A 22,807-nucleotide genomic window follows, 5' to 3' on the forward strand; every position below is an offset into this window, starting at 1 on the left:
CAGTATTAAACTATTAATTAAAAGCTTAAAAAAAAGAGATAAAAATAGAAAATTAAAAGAAAAAGATGGAAGGATAAGAGTGATAAAATTTACACATTAGAGCACTATGGGCACTTTCCAACATTTTTCAGCCTTGGGATTTACCATCAAACTGTCTCTCCTCTAGGGCTTAAAGTATTTCTCTCATGACTAAGGTGCACCCCTGTCTCCACATTCACTCCGATATCCAATTCTCCTCAACTCCTCCTCTGTGTCACAATTTATTACATGTCAGAAAGAAATTACATTTATTACACTGCTAGGAGGGGACAACATCCACATGCCAAGCTCAGCTCCCTAAAGTAAATGGGCATCCAAACTTTATCTAAAGCAAGATTTAATGTTTATTATTAAGTGTACTATTAACTTAATATGCAACAAGCATCTATTAAATATTTAGCATTGGGGAGAGAACAAGAAGAATTGGCCACACTAGATTAAAACTTACTATAAGCCATCACCATTATCAAAATAGCACGGTAGTGCACAGAAATGAACAAACTGATCAGTAAAACAGAGGGACGAAATAAACCCAAAGATATATGGGATTTTAATAGTTAACAAACCCAATTCAGTAATAAAATGTTTTGGGACTTCCCTGGTGGTCCAGTGGGTAAGACTCCTCGCTCCCAATGCAGGGGGTCAGGGTTCAATCCCTGGTCAGAGAACTAGATCCCACATAAATGCCGCAACTAAGAGCCAGCATGCTGCAACTAAAAGATCCTGCATGCCACAACTAAGACCCGGCCCAGCCTAAATAAATAAATAAATAAATAAATAAATAATTTTAAATAAATAAATAAAAATTTTAAATAAATGTTTTATTTAATAACAACAGTTAAAAACCACGTACTTTTCTAAGATGACAGTTATAAAATGGTGAAGACATTTCAAACTCAGCCAGAAAAAAGACAAATCCTTCAGCCCAGTAACCTCACTCGTGGGACTACATTCCACAGAATTAAAAGCACAGCCATAAGCTATGAAGATGTTTACTGCAGCACTGTTTTTAGTGGTAAAACAATTTAAAATAACTGAATGCCCAAGAACAAAGAAATGCTTAAATAAACCATTGTTTATTAAAACAAATGAGGTAGATCACTGCCAGTTACCTTGGAGGAATTTCCATAAATGCTGTTTTGTGAGGAAAAGTAGATGCAACACAATGTATGCCATATGACTGATGACCTCATTATTTCTTTAGGGTAAACTCAGAAGTAGAATTGTTAGGTGTTGAGTATACAGAAAGAATGAGATACAACTAACTCAACTAATAGCAAAATATGCCAACTACTATTCTCATAAGCTAAACACAAGAAAACTGAAATCTGAATATCCAGTTTTCACACATAATATGAAGGATGTCTCTCTATTTAGGTAAATCTTCTTTCTTGTCCCTAGTAAATATTTTGGCTGTTCCTGTAAATGTTAATAAGGAACAGTCTTCCTCTCCTTTTGTATTTTCCAACAGAGATAAACCTGTCTAAAAAAATTTTTTATTGAAATATAGTTATTTACAACATTGTGTTAGTTTCAGGTATACAGCAAAGGGATTCAGTTATACACATATATATGTATATATTCAGATTCCTTTCCATTATGGGTTACTACAAGATACTGAGTATACTTCCCTGTGCTATACAGTGGGTCCTTGCTGGTTACCTATTTTATATTATAGTAGTGTGTATATTTTAAACCCAACCTCCTAATTTATCCCTCCCCCCTTTCCCCTCTGGTAACCACAAGTTTGTTTCTATGTCTGTGAGTCTATTTCTGTTTTGTAAATAAATTCATTTGCATCATTTTTTTTTAAAATTTATTTATTTTTGGCTGTGTTGGGTCTTCGTTTCTGTGTGAGGGCTTTCTCTAGTTGCGGCGAGCGGGGGCCACTCTTCATTGCGGTGCGCGGGCCTCTCACTATCGCGGCCTCTCTTGTTGCAGAGCACAGGCTCCAGACGCGCAGGCTCAGTAGTTGTGGCTCACGGGCCTAGTTGCTCCGCGGCATGTGGGATCTTCCCAGACCAGGGCTCGAACCCGTGTCCCCTGCATTGGCAGGCAGATTCTCAACCACTGCGCCACCAGGGAAGCCCTGCATCATTTTTTTAGATTCCACATATAAGCAATATCATATGGTATTTGTCTTTCTCTGATGACTTACTTTACTTAGTATGATAATCTCTAGGTCCATCCATGTTGCTGCAAATGGCATTATTTCATTCTTTCTGATGGCTGAGTAATAATTTCATTGTGTATATATACCACATCATTTTTATCCATTCATCTGTTGATGGACACTTAGGTTGCTTTCATGTCCTGGCTATTGTAAATAGCGCTGCTATGAACACTGGGGTGTATGTATCTTTTTGAATTATAATTTTCTCCAGATATATGCCTAGGAGTGGGATCGCTGGATCATATAGTAACTCTATTTTTAGTTTTTTTTAAGGAAACTCCATACTGTTCTTCATAGTGGCTACACCAATTTACATTCCCACCAACAGTGTAGAGGGTTCCTTTTTTAAAAGAGATAAATCTTGATGGGTCTGTTTTTCCAATTACACAAGTAATACTCGCTCTTTGCTCAAAAACTCTAATATGATTAACATAAAGTAGAAAGTAGAAGTCACCAATAGTTTCAGGGAAGTGAAACTTCCCTTTAATATTGCAAAGAGTCACACATTAGTCGTGTAGAAAACTGTTACACATACAGTTCTTATTTCATTTAATAAGTAATGAACATAGTTCCATACCAATACATACGAATTTTCATTCTTTGATTGACTGCATAGTATTCATTTAACCAGAAAGCCCCTGATAGTTAGGTTGTATCCGGAATTTAGTATGATAAACATTATAATGATTGTGTGTGTGTATGCACGTGCGCGCCCGCACACTATTTCAGTTTCAGATAAATTTCTCCACGTTAAATTGCTGAGTCAAAGGATATATGCTATACCATTTTAGCGTATATCACTAAACTGCTTTTCGAAAAGATTGTGCTAATTGACAGCGCCCCAATGGAGTATGAAACTGCCCTTTAACCATGCCATTTTCAATCCCAGGCATTATGAGTCTTTTTTAATCGTGCCACCAATCTAAGAAGTAAAAAAAAAATTATTCCAACGTTATTTGTTTATTTCATTCATTCAACAAATACATGAGCCTGTCTACTATTTCTAGGTACTGTCCTAGGAACCAGAGATAAAACGGAGAATGACTCACGGTCTTTGACCTTATAAAGCTCATAGTCAACTGCTTTCTAGTCAATTTCTCCGATAGTTAAACCACATATCTTTTTCATGTCCTACTTAGCCATTCATATTTCTTCTCTTCTGAACTGCCTATTTACATCTTTTGCCCATTTTTCTATTAAAGTGATAGTCTTTTGATTATGTAATAACTATGCTTTCCCAACCTGCCCTATATCTTAGCTGAGGAATATAAGGTTAGGATTAAATCTTACGCTAAACTGCATCCTAATTCTACTGACCACCTCCTTCAAGTCGTCTGCCTCCTCTTTCAGGACCACTCCCAAACTACGGGAAGGCCATGCCTAAACTCTCCTCAATCTAAGATGCAAACTTCACACGTGGTTTTCAATACTCTCAAAGTTTGTCAATACTCTCTCCAAGTCTCTTGATTCGTTTCTGGCTGGTTGTTTTTTTGTTTTTTTTTTAAATTTGTTTGGCTACACCTGGGTCTTAGTTGCGGCATGCGGGATGTTCAGTTGTGGTATGTGGGATCTAGCTCCCTGACCAGGGATCAAACTCAGGCCCCCTGCATTGAGACCATGGAGTCTTAGCCACTGGACCACGAGGGAAGTCTCTTTGGCTGCCTTTTTGACTTTCACCTTGATCTGCATCTGTTTAGCCTCTCTGGAGTTTTCCATTCTTTATTTCTGTGGTGTAACTAAAATCAATCTAAATAAATAACTTTAAATGTCTATACTACAGATAATGTGCTATCTGTATCTTTACTTCTCAGTTACTTAGTATCTGAAGAGACTAAAAGTGAATTATACTATGGACTACATGGGATTGAGGTACTAAAGGAAGGAAAGGGCTGGCTTTGATAGGCAGCCTCTGCTACCCATTGCAGTTATTCTAAGTCTTATCCACCCACTACTAGCAACTCTGTCCAAGTGAAACTGCATTTATAGCGGAACTGGACAAATTTAAAAGAGGTTATTTCTCAGTCATTTATTTTTCTCTGAAGATCCTTAGGACCTCCTGGGGAGAAAACAGAAGGAAATGAGAGAGAGGTTAAGAATACCAATCTCAGGGAATTCCCTGGCAGTCCAGTGGTTAGCACTCGGCACTTTCACTGCCGGGGTCCAGGCTCAATCCCTGATCTGGGAAGACCCCACAAGCCATGTGGCGAAGCCAAAAAAGAAAAGAAAAAAAGAGAATAGCAATCTCAGAAGAGCATCAAAAATACCTCAGAGCATATGGTACATGTGCAGTAACTATCTACTGGAAGAATATTTGGGGGAAAAAGGGATGTCCTCCCTTATTTCTCCATAATCAATATCAAAAAGGCTAAGGTATTAATTCGCAAGATGACCCTCTATTTCCTAATACACAGTTCTTCAAATCGTAGTGATTCAGGTGGTTTAGTTATAAGCAAAGACGATTGGATAATCTTGATGTAGAGTGGTATTCTTGCTAATAAAAACTCTCAAACATAAAACATCTAGTAACCAAAAACCAATACAGATAATTACGTCTTTATTAACTTCTTAAATACCTTAACAAAGTAACGTAACTTCCAGACTTCAATTGAGCTGTAAACAGCTGAGGCACCATGATTTTATAAATGGGACAATTAGGGATACCTGATGTTTAGTTGTGATTATATAACATACTAGACATACGATTTAGGCAAATAATCTCCCTAAACCTCAGTTTTGTCTTTTATAAAATGTCCATACTAATCTGATGGTAAGGATTAGATGAGAGAACTATTTGAATGTACTTGAGTATTTAACACTATACAAGAAAAAAGGGGGGAACCTTCCCTGGTGGCACAGTGGTTAAGAATCTGCCTGCCAATGCAGGGGACACGGGTTCGATCCCTGGTCCAGGAAGATCCCACATGCCACAGAACAAATAAATGAAATGAAATAAAATAAAATGAATAAAGGGGCGGTCCAGTGGTTAGGAATTGGCGCTCTCACTGCCGGGGCCCCAGGTTCGATCCTTGGTCAGGGAACAAAGATCCCACAAGCCACGTGGTGCACCCACCCCTGCCGCCATAAAAAGAGTAAAGGGTAAAACAAAGAATGAAGAGTGACTGTAAATGGACACAACAGATCTTTTTAGGGTGATGAAAATGTTCTGCAATTACATTGTGGTGATAGTTGCACACTCATAAACTGATTAAAAATCAATGAATTGTACACTTAAAAACAAGTGAATTTTATGGAATGCAAATTATTCCTCAATAAAGCTGTTTTTGAAAAGAGAATAAAGAAACCTTATCTTTGTCAACTTTTCCTTTATCTTCATGACCTTATTAATGGGCTTCAGACTAGTGCATTCCTTTAAATAACTCAGGCTCCCAACCTTCTGCTTAAACTGCCTGTATCCCTATCAGAAACGACTGAGGTCTCATATCATTAAAACAATCTGGTGTTATTCAAGAGATAAAGGATATGAGTAGAACAAATATTACAGTCTCTCAGGTTTTGATACACTAAATTGAACAACACTGTAATAATTCAACTAGATCTAACAGATACAGAACAGTCAACAAAAGCAGAATACACATTCTTCTCAAGTGCACACGGAACATTCTCCAGGATAGATTGTATCTAAGGCCGTAAAACAAGTCTAAATAAACCTAAAAGGACTGAAATCACACCAAGTATGTTTTTGGATCATAATGGGATGAAATTAGAAATCAAGAACAGAAGGAAAATTGAGAAATTCACAAATGTATAGAAGTTAAACAATACACTCCTAAATAACCAGTTGGTCAAAGAAGGAATCACAAGAGGAAGGAAACCCTCTAAGATAATAAAAACAAAACCCCATATCAAAACTTATGAGATGCAGCTAAAGCTGTGCTTAAAGGGAAATGTATAACTACAAACACTGTTATTAAGCAAGGAGAAAGATCTCAAATCAGTCTTTTTTTTTTTTTTTTAATGTCTGAAACATTTATATTAACATATTTCCATACATATTTCCATACAAATACAAATATAAGATTTTTAGAAATTTCATGTAATGTCTGAAACATTTATATTAACATGTTTCCATACAAATAACCCAATGAAAGTTTAGTATTAGTTGTTTTGTTTGTTTTTTTATACTGCAGGTTCTTATTAGGCATCAGTTTTATACACATCAGTGTATACATGTCAATCCCAATCGCCCAATTCAGCACACCACCATCCCCACCCCACCACAGTTTTCCCCCCTTGGTGTGCATATGTCCATTCTCTACATCTGTGTCTCAACTTCTGCCCTGCAAACTGGCTCATCTGTACCATTTTTCTAGGTTCCGCATACATGCATTAATATACGATATTTGTTTTTCTCTTTCTGACTTACTTCACTCTGTATGACAGTCTCTAGATCCATCCACGTCTCAACAAATGACTCAATTTCGTTCCTTTTTATGGCTGAGTAATATTCCATTGTATATATGTACCACATCTTCTTTATCCATTCGTCTGTTGATGGGCATTTAGGTTGCTTCCATGACCTGGCTATTGTAAATAGTGCTGCAATGAACATTCGGGTGCATGTGTCTTTTTGCATTACGGTTTTCTCTGGGTATATGCCCAGTAGTGGGATTGCTGGGTCATATGGTAATTCTATTTTTAGTTTTTTAAGGAACCTCCATATTGTTCTCCATAGTGGCTGTATCAATTTACATTCCCACCAACAGTGCAAGAGGGTTCCCTTTTCACCACACCCTCTCCAGCATTTGTTGTTTGTAGATTTTCTGATGATGCCCATTCTAACAGGAGTGAGGTGATACCTCATTGTAGTTTTGATTTGCATTTCTCTAATAATTAGTGATGTTGAGCATCTTTTCATGTGCTTCGTGGCCATCTGTATGTCTTCTTTGGAGAAATGTCTATTTAGGTCTTCTGCCCATTTTTGGATTGGGGTGTTTGTTTCTTTGATATTGAGCTGAATGAGCTGTTTATATATTTTGGAGATTAATCCTTTGTCCGTTGATTCATTTGCAAATATTTTCTCTCATTCTGAGGGTTGTCTTTTCGTCTTGTTTATGGTTTCCTTTGCTGTGCAAAAGCTTTTAAGTTTCATTAGGTCCCACTTGTTTATTTTTGTTTTTATTTCCATTACTCTAGGAGGTGGATCAAAAAAGATCTTGCTGTGATTTATGTCAAAGAGTGTTCTTCCTATGTTTTCCTCTAAGAGTTTTATAGTGTCCAGTCTTATATTTAGGTCTCTAATCCATTTTGAGTTTATTTTTGTGTATGGTGTTAGGGAGTATTCTAATTTCATTCTTTTACATGTAGCTGTCCAGTTTTCCCAGCACCACTTATTGAAGAGACTGTCTTTTCTCCATTGTATATCTTTGCCTCCTTTGTCATAGATTAGTTGACCATAGGTGCGTGGGTTAATCTCTGGGCTTTCTATCTTGTTCCATTGATCTATGTTTCTGTTTTTGTGCCAGTACCATATTGTCTTGATTACTGTAGCTTTGTAGTATAGTCTGAAGTCAGGGAGTCTGATTCCTCCAGCTCCATTTTTTTGCCTCAAGACTGCTTTGCCTATTCGGGGTCTTTTGTGTCTCCATACAAATTTTAAGATGATTTGTTCTAGCTCCGTAAAAAATGCCATTGGTAATTTGATAGGGATTGCATTGAATCTGTAGATTGCTTTGGGTAGTATACTCATTTTCACAATGTTGATTCTTCCAATCCAAGAACATGGTATATCTCTCCATCTGTTGGTATCATCTTTAATTTCTTTCATCAGTGTCTTATAGTTTTCTGCATACAGGTCTTTTGTCTCCCTAGGTAGGTTTATTCCTAGGTATTTTATTCTTTTTGTTGCAATGGTAAATGGGAGTGTTTCCATAATTTCTCTTTCAGATTTTTCATCATTAGTGTATAGGAATGCAAGAGATTTCTGTGCATTAATTTTGTATCCTGCAACTTTACCATATTCATTAATTAGCTCTAGCAGTTTTCTGGTGGCAGTTTTAGGATTCTCTATGTATAGTATCATGTCATCTGCAAACAGTGACAGTTTTACTTCTTCTTTTCCAATTTGTATTCCTTTTATTTCTTTTTCTTCTCTGATTGCCGTGGCTAGGACTTCCAAAACTATGTTGAATAATAGTGGTGAGAGTGGACATCCTTGTCTCGTTCCTGATCTTAGAGGAAATGCTTTCAGTTTTTCACCATTGAGAATGATGTTTGCTGTGGGTTTGTCATATATGGCATTTATTATGTTGAGGTAGGTTCCCTCTATGCCCACTTTCTGGAGAGTTTTTATCAGAAATGGGTGTTGAATTTTGTCAAAAGCTTTTTCTGCATCTATTGAGATGATCATATGGTTTTTATTCTTCAATTTGTTAATATGGTGTATCACACTGATTGATTTGCGTATATTGAAGAATCCTTGCATCCCTGGGATAAATCCCACTTGATCGTGGTGTATGATCCTTTTAATGTGTTGTTGGATTCTGTTTGCTAGTATTTTGTTGAGGATTTTTGCATCTATATTCATCAGTGATATTGGTCTGTAATTTTCTTTTTTTGTAGTGTCTTTGTCTGGTTTTGGTATCAGGGTGATGGTGGCCTCATAGAATGAGTTTGGGAGTGTTCCTTCCTCTGCAATTTTTTGGAAGAGTTTGAGAAGGATGGGTGTTAGCTCTTCTCTAAATGTTTGATAGAATTCACCTGTGAAGCCATCTGGTCCTGGACTTTTGTTTGTTGGAAGATTTTTAATCACAGTTTCAATTTCATTACTTGTGATTGGTCTGTTCATATTTTCTATTTCTTCCTGGTTCAGTCTTGGAAGGTTATACCTTTCTAAGAATTTGTCCATTTCTTCCAGGTTGTCCATTTTATAGGCATAAAGTTGCTTGTAGTAGTCTCTTAGGATGCTTTGTATTTCTGCAGTGTCTGTTGTAACTTCTCCTTTTTCATTTCTGATTTTATTGATTTGAGTCCTCTCCCTCTTTTTCTTGATGAGTCTGGCTAATGGCTTATCAATTTTGTTTATCTTCTCAAAGAACCAACTTTTAGTTTTATTGATCTTTGCTATTGTTTTCTTTGTTTCTATTTCATTTATTTCTGCTCTGATCTTTATGATTTCTTTCCTTCTGCTAACTTTGGGTTTTGTTTGTTCTTCTTTCTCTAGTTTCTTGAGGTGTAAGGTTAGATTGTTTACTTGAGCTTTTTCTTGTTTCTTTAGGTAGGCTTGTATAGCTATAAACTTCCCTCTTAGAACTGCTTTTGCTGCATCCCATAGGTTTTGGGTCGTCGTGTTTTCATTGTCATTTGTCTCTAGGTATTTTTGGATTTCCTCTTTGATTTCTTCAGTGATCTCTTGGTTATTTAGTAACGTATTGTTTAGCCTCCATGTGTTTGTCCTTTTTACGTTTTTTTCCCTGTAATTCATTTCTAATCTCATAGCGTTGTGGTCAGAAAAGATGCTTGATATGATTTCAATTTTCTTAAATTTACTGAGGCTTGATTTGTGACCCAAGATGTGATCTATCTTGGAGAATGTTCCGTGCGCACTTGAGAAGAACGTGTAATCTGCTGTTTTTGGATGGAATGTCCGATATATATCAATTAAATCTATCTGGTCTATTGTGTCATTTAAAGCTTCTGTTTCCTTATTTATTTTCATTTTGGATGATCTGTCCATTGGTGTAAGTGAGGTGTTAAAGTCCCCCACTATTATTGTGTTACTGTCGATTTCCTCTTTTATAGCTGTTAGCAGTTGCCTTATGTATTGAGGTGCTCCTATGTTGGGTGCATATATATTTATAATTGTTATATCTTCTTCTTGGATTGATCCCTGGATCATTATGTAGTGTCCTTCCTTGTTTCTTGTAACATTCTTTAATTTAAAGTCTATTTTATCTGATATGAGTATAGCTACTCCAGCTTTCTTTTGATTTCCATTTGCATGGAATATCTTTTTCCATCCCATCACTTTCAGTCTGTATGTGTCCCTAGGTCTAAAGTGGGTCTCTTGTAGACAGCATATATATGGGTCTTGTTTTTGTATCCATTCAGCCAGTCTATGTCTTTTGGTTGGGGCATTTAATCCATTCACGTTTAAGGTAATTATCGATATGTATGTTCCTATGACCATTTTCTTAATTGTTTTGGGTTTGTTTTTGTAGGTCCTTTTCTTCTCTTGTGTTTCCCACTTAGAGAAGTTCCTTTAGCATTTGTTGTAGAGCTGGTTTGGTGGTGCTGAATTCTCTTAGCTTTTGCTTGTCTGTAAAGCTTTTGATTTCTCCATCAAATCTAAATGAGATCCTTGCCGGGTAGAGTAATCTTGGTTGTAGGTTCTTCCCTTTCATCACTTTAAGTATATCATGCCACTCCCTTCTGGCTTGCAGAGTTTCTGCTGAGAAATCAGCTGTTAACCTTATGGGAGTTCCCTTGTATGTTATTTGTCGTTTTTCCCTTGCTGCTTTCAATAATTTTTCTTTGTCTTTAATTTTTGCCACTTTGATTACTATGTGTCTCGGCGTGTTTCTCCTTGGGTTTATCCTGTATGGGACTCTCTGCGCTTCCTGGACTTGGGTGGCTATTTCCTTTCCCATGTTAGGGAAGTTTTCGACTATAATCTCTTCAAATATTTTCTCTGGTCCTTTCTCTCTCTCTTCTCCTTCTGGGACCCCTATAATGCGAATGTTGTTGTGTTTAATGTTGTCCCAGAGGTCTCTTAGGCTGTCTTCATTTCTTTTCATTCTTTTTTCTTTAGTCTGTTCCGCAGCAGTGAATTCCATCATTCTGTCTTCCAGGTCACTTATCCGTTCTTCTGCCTCAGTTATTCTGCTATTGATTCCTTCTAGTGTAGTTTTCATTTCAGTTATTGTATTGGTCATCTCTGTTTGTTTGTTCTTTAATTCTTCTAGGTCTTTGTTAATCATTTCTTGCATCTTCTCAATCTTTGCCTCCATTCTTATTCCAAGGTCCTGGATCATCTTCACTATCATTATTCTGAATTCTTTTTCTGGAAGGTTGCCTATCTCCACTTCATTTAGTTGTTTTTCTGGGGTTTTTTCTTGTTCCTTCATCTGGTACATAGCCCTCTGCCTTTTCATATTCTCTATCTTTCTGTAACTGTGGTTTTTGTTCAAATCAGTCTTAAGAAACTAAAAAAATTAAAAGTCAACTAAACCAAATGCGAGCAGAAGGGAGGAAATAAATGAAGATTAGAGTAGAAATAAAATAGAAAAATAATACAGAAAACTAGCAAAGCCAAAAATTGGTTCTTTGAAAAGATTAAGAAAATTGAAAAACCTTTAGTTACAATGACCAAAAAAAAAAAAAAGAGAGAGAGAGAGAACTCAAATTACTAAAAGCAGGAATGAAGAGGGAACAATATTACCAACCTTACAGAAATAAAAAGGATTATAAGGGAATATGATGAAAAACTGTATGCAAAGTAGATAACCTAGATGGAATGGACAAAATTCCTAAAAGAACACCAAATTACATAATTCAAGAAGTAACAGGGGGACTTCCCTGGTGGTGCAGTGGTTAAGAAGCCGCCAGCAGGGGACACGGGTTCAAACCCTGGTCCGGGAAGATCCCACACGCCGCGGAGCAACTAAGCCCATGTGCCACAACTACTGAAGCCTGCGTGCCTAGAGCCTATGCTTCGCAACAAGAGAAGCCACCACAATGAGAAGCCCATGCACTGCACCAAAGAACAGCCCCTGCTCACCGCAACTAGAGAGAGCCCACGCGCAGCAACGAAGACCCAATCCAGCCATAAATAAATAAATAATAAATTTATTTAGGGGAAAAAAAAAGAAGTAACAGGAAGCCTGAATAGACCCATAACAAGTGAAGAGACTGAATTAGTAGTCCAAAAACTGCCTATAAATAAAAGCTCAGAACTGCAGGGCTTCATTGCTGAATTCTAACAAACGTTTAAAGAAGAATTAACACTAATCCTTCACAAACTCTTCCCAAACAATGGAAAGGAGGAAACTCCTTCCAATTCATTTTGTAAGGGCAATAGTACCCTGATATGAAAACCAGACAGACATTACAAGAAAAAAACCTACAGATCAATAAAAAGCTTATTATATATACATAAAAATCCTCAACAAAATATTAACAAACCAAATCCAGCAATATTACAAAGGATTATACACCATGACTAAGTGAGGAATGCAAGATTGGCTTAACATCCAAAAATCAATTAAAGTAATACACCATAACAATAGAATATAGGACAAAAACCAAATGACCATCTCAACGGACGGAGAAAATGCATCTGACAAGTTGCGACATCCCTTCTTGACAAAAACACTCAACAAACTATGAATAAAAGAGAAGGGAATTTCCTCAAGCTAATAAAGTGAATCTACAAGGAAAACACAGCTATCATATTTAATGGTGAGAGACTGAATACTTTTCCCCTAAGATCAAGAACAAGACAAGGATGTCCTTTCACCACTTCTATTCAATACTGTATGGAGGTTCTAGTCAGTCAATTAGGCAAGAAATAGAAATAAAAGGCATCTGAGCTGGAAAGGAAAAGTAAAATGATGATGTTGTACATAGAAAACCATGAAGAATCCACTGAAAATCTGTTAGAGCTAATAAACGAGTTCAACAAGGTTGCAGGATACAAGATCGATACACACACAAAAAAGGATTGTATTTCTGTACAGTAGCAATAAACAAACCAAAAATGAAATTAAGAAAACAATTCCATTTACAACATCTTCAAAAGGAATAAAATACTTAGAAAAAAATTTAACAGAAGAACAGCAAAACTTACACTCTGAAAACTACAAAACATTACTGAAAGAAATTAAAGACCTAAATAAATGGAAACAATCCTATTCATGGAATGGAAAATTTATTAAGATGAAAATACTCCCTTAATTGATCTACAGTTTCTACAGAATCCCTAACAATATCCCAGCTGACTTCTTCACAGAAATTGACAAGTTGATACTAAAATTCACATGGAAATTCAAAGGACCCAGAAAAGTCAAAACAACCTTGCAAAAGAACAAAGCTGGAAGACACACACTTCCCAATTTCAAAATTTACTACAAACCTATAGATCAAGAAAAGAGAACTGGGAGTCCGGAAATATACCTCACTTTTTTTTTTTTTTCTGGCCACATCACACCTCATGCGGCATCGTAGTTCCCTGACCAGGGGTCGAACCCACACCCCCTGCAGTGGAAGCAGAGTCTTAACCACTAGACCACCAGGGAAGTCCCTATACCTCACATTTGTAACAGATTTTCCACAAGAATACCAAGACAAACAACTCAGTCAAAAAATGGGAAAAGGATTTGAATAAGTTTTTCTCCAAGGAAAATATACAAATGGCCGATAAACACATGAAAAGATGCTCAACATCATTAGTCATTAGGGAAATGCAAATCAAAACTAAGAGATACAACATCACACCCATCAGGATGGCTATTATCAACAAATTAAAATTTAAAAAAACAAACAAAAAACAAGTGTTGCCAAGAATATGGAGAAATTAGAACCCTTGTGCAGTGCTGGTAAAAATGTAAAATGGGGGCTTCCCTGGTGGTGCAGTGGTTGAGAATCTGCCTGCTAATGCAGGGGACACGGGTTCGAGCCCTGGTCTGGGAAGATCCCACATGCCGCAGAGCAACTAGGCCCGTGAGCCACAACTACTGAGCCTGCGCGTCTGGAGCCTGTGCTCTGCAACAAGAGAGGCCACGATAGTGAGAGGCCCGCGCACCGCGATGAAGAGTGGCCCCCACTTGCCGCAACTAGAGAAAGCCCTCGCACAGAAACGAAGACCCAACACAGCCAAAAAATAAATAAAAATAAATAAATATTTAAAAAAAAAAAATGTAAAATGGTGCAGCTGCTGTGGAAAACAGTTTGATGGTCACTCTAAGAGTATAACATAGAATTACCATATGACCCAGCTATTATACTCTTATGTATATATGACCAATGAAAGCAGGAACTCAAACAGGTAGTTGTACACACCATGTTCACAGCACCATTATCCACAACAGTCAAGAGGTGGAAGCAACTCTAGTGTTCACCAACAGATGAATGGACAAACAAAATGTGGTATACACATAAAAGAAATATAATTCAGCCTTTAAAAGGAATGAAATTCTGACACATGCTACCATGGATGAAGCAGTCACTTACAAGAGGTATGCAGAAAAGGCAAATTGACAGAGATAGAAAGTAGAATGGTGGTTGCAAGGGTCTGGGCATAAGAGGGAATAGGGAATTATCGTTTAATGGGTATGGAACTTCTGTTTAGGATGATGAAAAAGTTCCGGAAGTAGACAATGGTGATGGTGGCACAACACTGTGAATGTAAATAATGCCACTGAACTGTACATTTAAAATGACTGAAATGATAAATTTTGTTATGCATATATTACAATAAAAAAAATTACAGTACTCACAGTTCAAAAAAAAGTGTGCATTCCCAATGAACCAGAAATTCATCTCCTATAATCCTTTTAATAAAAACATGTATTAGTTTTACAACCTTTTAAAATTTAAAACTTCAAAAATAGTTTAAAGAGTAAAATGTGACCTTTAACTTGCCCCTTTCAAGTGTTCAGAACCTGTTACAATGGTTTTTTTTCAGTTAGTATCTTAGAACTATCCTACTGAAAAATGAAGCCATTCAGCTACCAGATTATTAAATGATCTACACTCCAAAAGTCAAAATGAGACTTAAGCTAAGATTTCAATTATTTTAGAATCCAGTTTATTACAACTGCTATTAAACTGTAACTTTAAAATACACTATCTTAAAGCAAAAAGCCTTATAGGTAGAGAAATCCCTCTTGGCCTCATTTGGCAGGATTTCTCTACCCATGAGAGTCTGAAGAGGTCAGTTCCCACAAGGTAGGCAAACAGAGGTTGTACACCTGGAGATCAAAGCCAACAATAACAAAACATCAGGTCCCAAAATGGTACTTTGCATAAAAGGACCTTTCACCCAAAGTTAGTCATGAGATTTCTATAGCCTTCAGGTTTAAAATAACATAGTAAAGGGATTTCCCTGGCAGTCCAGCGGTTAGGGCTCTGTGCTTCCAGTGGCGGGGGGGGGGGGGGGGGGGTGTTGTGTGATCCCGGTTGGGGAACTAAGATCCCACGTGCTGTGTTGCGTGACCAAGAAAAAAAAAGGTAGTAAAAAACATGAAAGCAAAGATAATTCCCTACCGTTTTTGCTTTCTTCATCATATCTTTATACATTATCTCATTTCTCATAATCATGTTTCATGAATCACTTTCAACTAGGCCCTCAAAGTTTCCCAGAAATTTAATATCCTTCTCTGACGAATGCTCTTTCCTATTCCTCACAAGTATTTCCATGGAGTTCTATGACTCTTCCTCCTAGCTTCCATTCCACAAACGACCTTATCTTACTGGACAAAGATTACAAAGATTAAAGACCAGAGAGAAATCAACTATCAACTTTCAAACTATTAACATTGCATCCATTCTCTTCTTTCCTCTGGCTAAAAAAGAAAAAGTATCTCTCTATCAAAGAACAATTATGCCCATTTTGCTATCTTCTCCTAGACCTCTATCAGTTACTGCCTTCTCTCCAGCAACTTTAACTTTTTTCTCTTTAATGAATCCCTCCCCATCATCATTCAAACATATTCTTCTTTAAAAAAAAAAAAAGTCTTCCCTGATCCCATAGATCTCTCCAGCTATCACTCTATCTCTCCTCTATTCTCCTTCACAGCCAAAATGACTCTTGGTGATTCCCCACTTTCTCTGCAACCATTTGTTTGATAAAGTGACCCAAAAAGGTGTAAGGAGCAATATAGTAAACACTTGTGTTACCCATGAACTGCCTTGGGAAATAAAGCATTGCCAATATAGTGGAAGGCTACTGTGTACCCCTCCTGGATCACATCTCCTGTGCTCCCTTCCCCTACAAGAGATAGCCACTATTCTGATTTTGGTGTTAATCATTCTCACAAATTTCTTTATACTTTTACTATATATGTATGTATCCCTAAATAAGACATTGAATTGTTCTGCATATTTTTCAACCTTTAAAAAGGGTACACTTTAAAGACTGTGAGCCTTTTAAATTCTCAGCATTATGTTGAGGTTAATCCATCATGATACATGTTGCTGTAGTTCATTTATTTTCACTACTGTGTATCCACACAATTTACTTATCCACTCTCCAGATGATGGATATTTAGGTAGTTTCCCCTTTCTCTGCCATTACAAACAATGCTGTAATGATTTTTTTAAATAAATTTATTTATTTATTTATTTAATTTATTTATGGCTGCATTGGGTCTTTGTTGCTGTGCGCGGGCTTTCTCTAGTTGTGGAGAGCGGGGGCTACTCCTCGTTGCAGTGCACGGGCTTCTCATTATGGTGGCTTCTCTTGTTGCAGAGCATGGGCTCTAGGCATGTGGGCTTCAGTAGTTGTGGCACATGGGCTCAGTAGTTGTGGCTTCTGGGCTCTAGAGCGCAGACTCAGTAGTTGTGGTGCACGGGCTTAGCTGCTCCGCAGCATGTGGGATCTTCCCCGACCAGGGCTCGAACCCGTGTCCCCTGCATTGGCAGGCGGATTCTTAACCACTACGCCACCAGGGAAGTCCCTGTAATGATCATTTTCATACACTTCTCTTTGTACCAGTGAGTGAGAGTTTTCCTGGAAGAGACACCTACAAGCGGAATTGCTAGGTTGCAGGGAATGAGCATCTTCAATTTTAATTGATATACACAAACTGCTTTCCAAAATATATCCAATCACTATTCCACATTGTTTCCAACCTTCCAACATTGTTTCCAACCTTCCAACATTGTTTCCAACTTCCCACACTCCACTCCTTTGCCAAGATCACACTGATTTGCAAGTTGCTAAATTCAACAGACACTATCATTTTAGTTGACCTACTGTTCAACATATTTAGCCACTAATGGCTCCTTAATATACTTTTGGCTTCTATAACCCCAGCCCTCCCAGTTTTCCTAGCACCTCTGGCTTCTCCCATTCTATCTACCAGACTTCTTAAAAACTGGTGCTCCTCTGGACTCAGCTGTGGGTCTTATTCAGACTCCGATTAAGTCTTTATTCAGACTCTGATTAAGTCTACATTCTTCCCCTACATTCTCATGGCTTAACATACCATCTATATGTCTATACTACAAATACCAAAATATACTCCACATCAAGCCTGTTTGACGTCCTTTGACTGAGGAATATCAATCTTAATACATCCAAAATTGATTTCTTGATCTCTTTTCCCTACCGCCAACAACTTCTGCTCCAGTGATCCTCATCCTACCAACCACCTGCTCTTGCTGAACCCTCCCTTCAACCTCTCTCCACATCCACTCCATAACCATGGCCTCTAAAATATATTTTGAATTTATCAGTTCATTTCCTTCTCCACTGACACTGTTCAAAACAAGCCGTCATTTTACCTCAGACTTGGACAAATGCTACAGCCTTCGAATTGGGACTCCTAGTTCCCCTCATCTCTCTCTAATCCATATTTCATACAGCAGCTAAAGTCTCTTTTTTAAAAAAAATTTATTTTATTTATTTATTTATTTTTGGCTGTGTTGGGTCTTCGTTGCTGCGCGTGGGCTTTCTCTAGTTGTGGCAAGCGGGGGCTACTCTTCGTTGTGGTGCGCAGGCTTCTCACTGCGGTGGCTTCTCTGGTTGCAGAGCACGGGCTCTAGGCGCATGGGCTTCAGTAGTTGTGGCGCACGGGCTTAGTTGCTCCGCGGCATGTGGGATCTTCCCGGATCAGGGCTCGAACCCGTGTCCCCTGCATTGGCAGGCGGATTCTTAACCACTACACCACCAGGGAAGCCCTAAAGTGATTTTTTTTTTAAGTGATCTTTTTAAAACACAAACCAGATCATTTCACTCAACCCCTGCTTTAAAAATTTTAGTAAGCTTTCCACTTGCCTTAGGATAAACTTTAAGGTACTTAACATGGCCTACAAAGCCAGGATTTGACTTTCTACTGATGTGACTCCTGCCTATCTCATCAGATTCATTTTATATCTCACTGCCCTCCCCTCCCAGCTCCCACCAAGGGCCTTTTTTAGGCTTCTTGAACTGTGGCGCTCTTTCCAGCTTAAGAAAATTCATGTAGACAATTCCTGTTTCCTTCAGAGTACCTGATCACAATTAAGTATATACTTATTTTGATGTTCATTAATATTTCCTCTCCCACTAGACAATAATCAGGGAATGTGCTTGTTTTTCAGCATTGCATACCTAGAACATAACCTAGTAGACAATCACTTAAGTAAACTAATGAACTTCACAACTTGGTTAGAAAGTAGAGGGTCTCTCATTTACTAGGGGTTATCTCATTTACTATCTCATTTCCTGCATTCAATATATTATCAACCCAATAAAGCATTAATATGGATACTAAATGAATTCGGTTGTTTTTAAAGCAATTTCTCTAAAAGAGTTTATCTAAAAGAAAAAAAAACAACATATGTACAAGAAAAAAAAAACACTTGTACAGAAATGATCAATTTCTATTTTTACTTAAAACCTACACTCTCAAATGTTCACCAAATACAAGTGCTAGACTGTAAAATCTCATAATCATACTTGGCAAACTGAGATGGTATAAAAACTGAGTGTTTCAGTAACAACACCCAGAAAGAAATGATCTGTTCAAAAGAGTACTGCAAGACTGCTTTCATTTATAGTACCTGAGGAAGCCAAGAGAAAATAACACACGTCAAAAAGGCAAAATAAAGGCAATTTTATTACTTAAAAATGCATATAGCAAATTAAACAAAAGTTAAAAAGCATTACTCAGCAAAGGTTCTTTAGAGTTTACACTAAAAAGGAATTATTTCTGATTAATTTCATCTTCATCTGCATATGTGGAAGACAAGTGATAATAAAGTATCTGGGTTTCCTAAAATATATTTAGTGTCTTAGAATATTACAAAAAAGGTTAAGAGAGAAAACGCTAACGTACTGAATGAAGAAGGCATATACTCAAGGCTTGTGAACTTAAATCAGCCCCTATCCTAATTACCCTAACTTCTTATTAATAAGGTCCTATTAAAATGTAAATAAGAATATTGCTTTAAAAGGTAGTTAAGGTCATTTAAGGCTATTGCTCTTTAATCACGGAATACAAATTTATATATTAAATGAGTTATTATGGCAGAGAGAATATTTACTTTGAAAAATAAATTTATAAAGTGATAAGAGTAAACCTATTGTCAAAATATTTTCTACTTCAGACTTGTAACATATTTAAACAGAACTCAGAAGGAATTCTGAAGGCTTTATAACTCTGATTTTAAAATCTGTCTCTTCAATATAGACCAATATTATATATACGGTACAACGTTAATACTGTAGTTAACCAGGGCATATGTTGTGTCACACACTGCACTAAGGCTAAGGATATAAAAATAAAAATTACCCATCATCTCCAAGATTTGGTTGCAGCTAGACCAACTACAGAAAGGTGGCAGGAGGATAGGAGGAGGGAAGGGAAGGAAGAAGAGGAAGGGAGGGAAGTTAGTTCTGAGCAGAAAAAATACCATGTGGAACAGCCCTGAAGAGAGAACATAGCATACACCCAGAGGGAATAGAGATAGATCAAGAGTAGTTGGAAAATAGGGTTGGGGAAGTACAAAATGAAAGGTAAGGCTGGAGAAATACATGGGATCAGACTAGACCTGTGGGTTTGTTTCTGAAATCTGAAAGACATAAGGATACCTTTTCAGAGAAAATTAATATCTCCCAGATCTTGAGTGATGACTTCTTAAAAATTATAATATTAAGAATCTGGTATGGATATAAAATTAGGTATGAACTCATTATGTTATATAGCTCTTATGTAACCATAACACTAAAACAACTTTAAAAATTAAATACAAAACAAAAATTTAAATAACACTAATGTGGGACTTCCCTGGCGGTCCAGTGGTTGAGACTCCATGCTTCCACTGCACGGGGCACGGGTTCGATCCCTGGTCAGGGAACTAGGATCCTGCATTCCACGCAGTGCAGCCAAAAATAAAAAATAAAAAAAAAAAATGCTAATGTAACAGATTATGTTGTTTTACATAAACTATACCAATGATGTATTAATCCTGGAAATATGTAGTCTTAGGTCTAGTTTTATACACACACACACACACACACTTTTTTTTTTTTCAGCTGTGCCACATGGCTTGTGGGATCTTAGTTCATCGACAAGGGATTGAACTCGGGCCCTTGTCAGTGAGAGCGCAGAGTCCTAACCACTGGACCACCAGGGAATTCTCATAGTTCTATATTTTTAAACCACTTCTGTAATTTGACTTCAATAACACTAGTGCATAAAATGCTTATAAATATGTAAAACTAAACAGATTTAATAACTGCAAGTGTTTATTTGCTAATTTAGGGAAATACAACCTTATATATACTACCATACCAGCTAGCGGTCCTTAAATGTCAGTTTTAAAGAGGCCCACTTGTTAATTCTGGCAATCTTTCTTGTTCATTTGTGGTTCAGTACCTTAATGAAAACTACATTAAATGTGTATCTAGTATAATCACTGCTGAAGTTTGGAATAAAACACTCACACTGCAAACAAACTGTTTCACGTTGATTAATTACAAGATGGGATCTACCAGATACATCTCACAGTGAAAATATGATACTAACTACTAAGCCGGGGTTTGGCCTGCCTATACTAACATATACCATGACACGATCCAATTTAACTCACCATCTTTCCCTGTCTGAGCATCATCAGTACAATGCTTTATAACTTGGCACAAACACAATAATAAACAAAATCTAAACACAGCAACAAACTCCCAAGGGATTACTTGGCTATAAAGCAGTCCTTTAGAAGTTACATAAAACTCATTAATGTACAAGAATGCCCAGTTAGAAAAATACTACAGAAAATACAACATTACTAAGGAGTTCTAAGAGAAATGAATTCACAGTTTAGAGGGAAAAAAAAATCACTTTGGTACAGGATGAAGTAGATTATAAGGAAACAAATGAGATAACTGTTGCAGTAACCCAAGTAAGAAATGAAAGCCTGGATTAAGGCAGTAATAGTAGGAGTGTTGATAATGTGGATAAAGGGTTTGGATTCAAAGATGTTAAGGAGGTAGAATCTTGGGGCCAGACAGATGTGAGATGTAAAATGGAGGAATCAAGGACAACTTGCAGGTTTCTAGAAAAAACAATGATAGTGATACATCCTCCAAGGCAAGGAAAATAGCAGAATTTAGGGGTGAGGGGATTGAGAAGTAGTAGAATAGTTAATTTGAACATGATCAACACTTATAGGGACTATCTGATCAGCTTCTAGGTTCACCTCACTCACCCCCAGCTTTTCTCAAAATTCTCTCCCCCATTCACATAGCTGTACTAAGAGCAACCATGTTACAATGTAACCTATAGTGTGATCCTACCTCCAGGGTACAGTTGACAGATAAAGTCTGAATCCTTAACTAAAGCTAGGCCAATATGCAGACCCCACCTGTTTTATTTATATCTCTATATGTATATGTAAATGGGTATCTACACACACACATATGTATATACACATATATGTATACCCACATTTATACATACATACACACAGATATATATATATATACATATACATATATACACACACACACACACATACAATCAAACAAAAAATCCCCTAACAACCACCACAGTAAATAGGACCTTGTAACTAACTGCTCAACCCTAAGGCAATCCTCAGACTCAAATATCCACTAAGGGCCATTTGATCTGCTAAGACAAAAGTTGACAAACTTTTTTAAAGCCACACAGTAAATATTTTAGGCTTCACAGGCCATAAAGTTAGGACTACTCAACTCTGCCACTGTATCAGCAAAAGCACCTACATACAATACAAAAACAAATGGGTGTGTTTTCTGTGCTCCAATAAAACTTTATTCATGGACACTGAATTGTGAGCTTCCTATAATTCTCACATACCACAAAATATTCTTTTGACTTTTTCCCACCATTTAAAAAAAATGTAAAAACCATTCTTAGCTCTCAGGCCATACAAAAGCAGGCAGCATTGGGCCTACTAACCGTAGTGTGTCAACCCTTGTGCTAAGGCAACACAGAACTGCCCTCTATTTCAAATGTCCTCTAAGTGTCAGAAAAGCAAAATCTTTCTAGTGGACAGAATTGAAAATCTTCATTTGGCTGCCAAAGAACTCACTCCATTTGCAAGGAAGTAAGTTAACAAATGAAGGCCCATGCAATTTGCCGGTTCTATCATTTACCTTCTACTGTACCTGTCCAGCAAGATATGGTGTTAAGTTTCGGAACAATGATACCTTCCTCTCCCCTCGCCTCATGAGAGTTCAGCTATTTTTTTTTTTCTACCACTGTGTATCAGTTATGCTGGGGATGGTTAAATTCAGTATTTAGTCCACAATTTTCAAACATGTGACAAAGTATATCTAGGCCTGATTAACAAAGAGTATCACCTTTAGAATCTGGACTCAGAGAACAATGACCTCTGGATGTGGTAAGTAGATATGAATTTGGGTTGTTTCCACAGAAGAGATGAGAGTGTTTG

At 37.1% G+C, this 22,807-nt stretch overlaps 1 protein-coding gene across 5 annotated transcripts in view; it reads right to left on the minus strand.

The window, feature by feature from the left end:
- AFF4 (ALF transcription elongation factor 4) overlaps positions 1-22,807 on the minus strand; it is a 101,869-nt gene that overhangs the window by 72,631 nt on the left and 6,431 nt on the right. Inside the window, exon 2 of one of the 5 annotated variants that reach the window (XM_059917065.1) lies at positions 14,665-14,718. The exons of the other annotated variants lie outside the window; for them this stretch is intronic. The gene's annotated coding sequence lies outside the window, so the exon portion shown is untranslated. The remainder of the gene's footprint in view (positions 1-14,664; positions 14,719-22,807) is intronic. 5 annotated transcript variants of the gene reach the window in all.

Source organism: Balaenoptera ricei, chromosome 3 (assembly GCF_028023285.1).
Source record: "Balaenoptera ricei isolate mBalRic1 chromosome 3, mBalRic1.hap2, whole genome shotgun sequence".
NCBI lineage: Eukaryota > Metazoa > Chordata > Mammalia > Artiodactyla > Balaenopteridae > Balaenoptera > Balaenoptera ricei.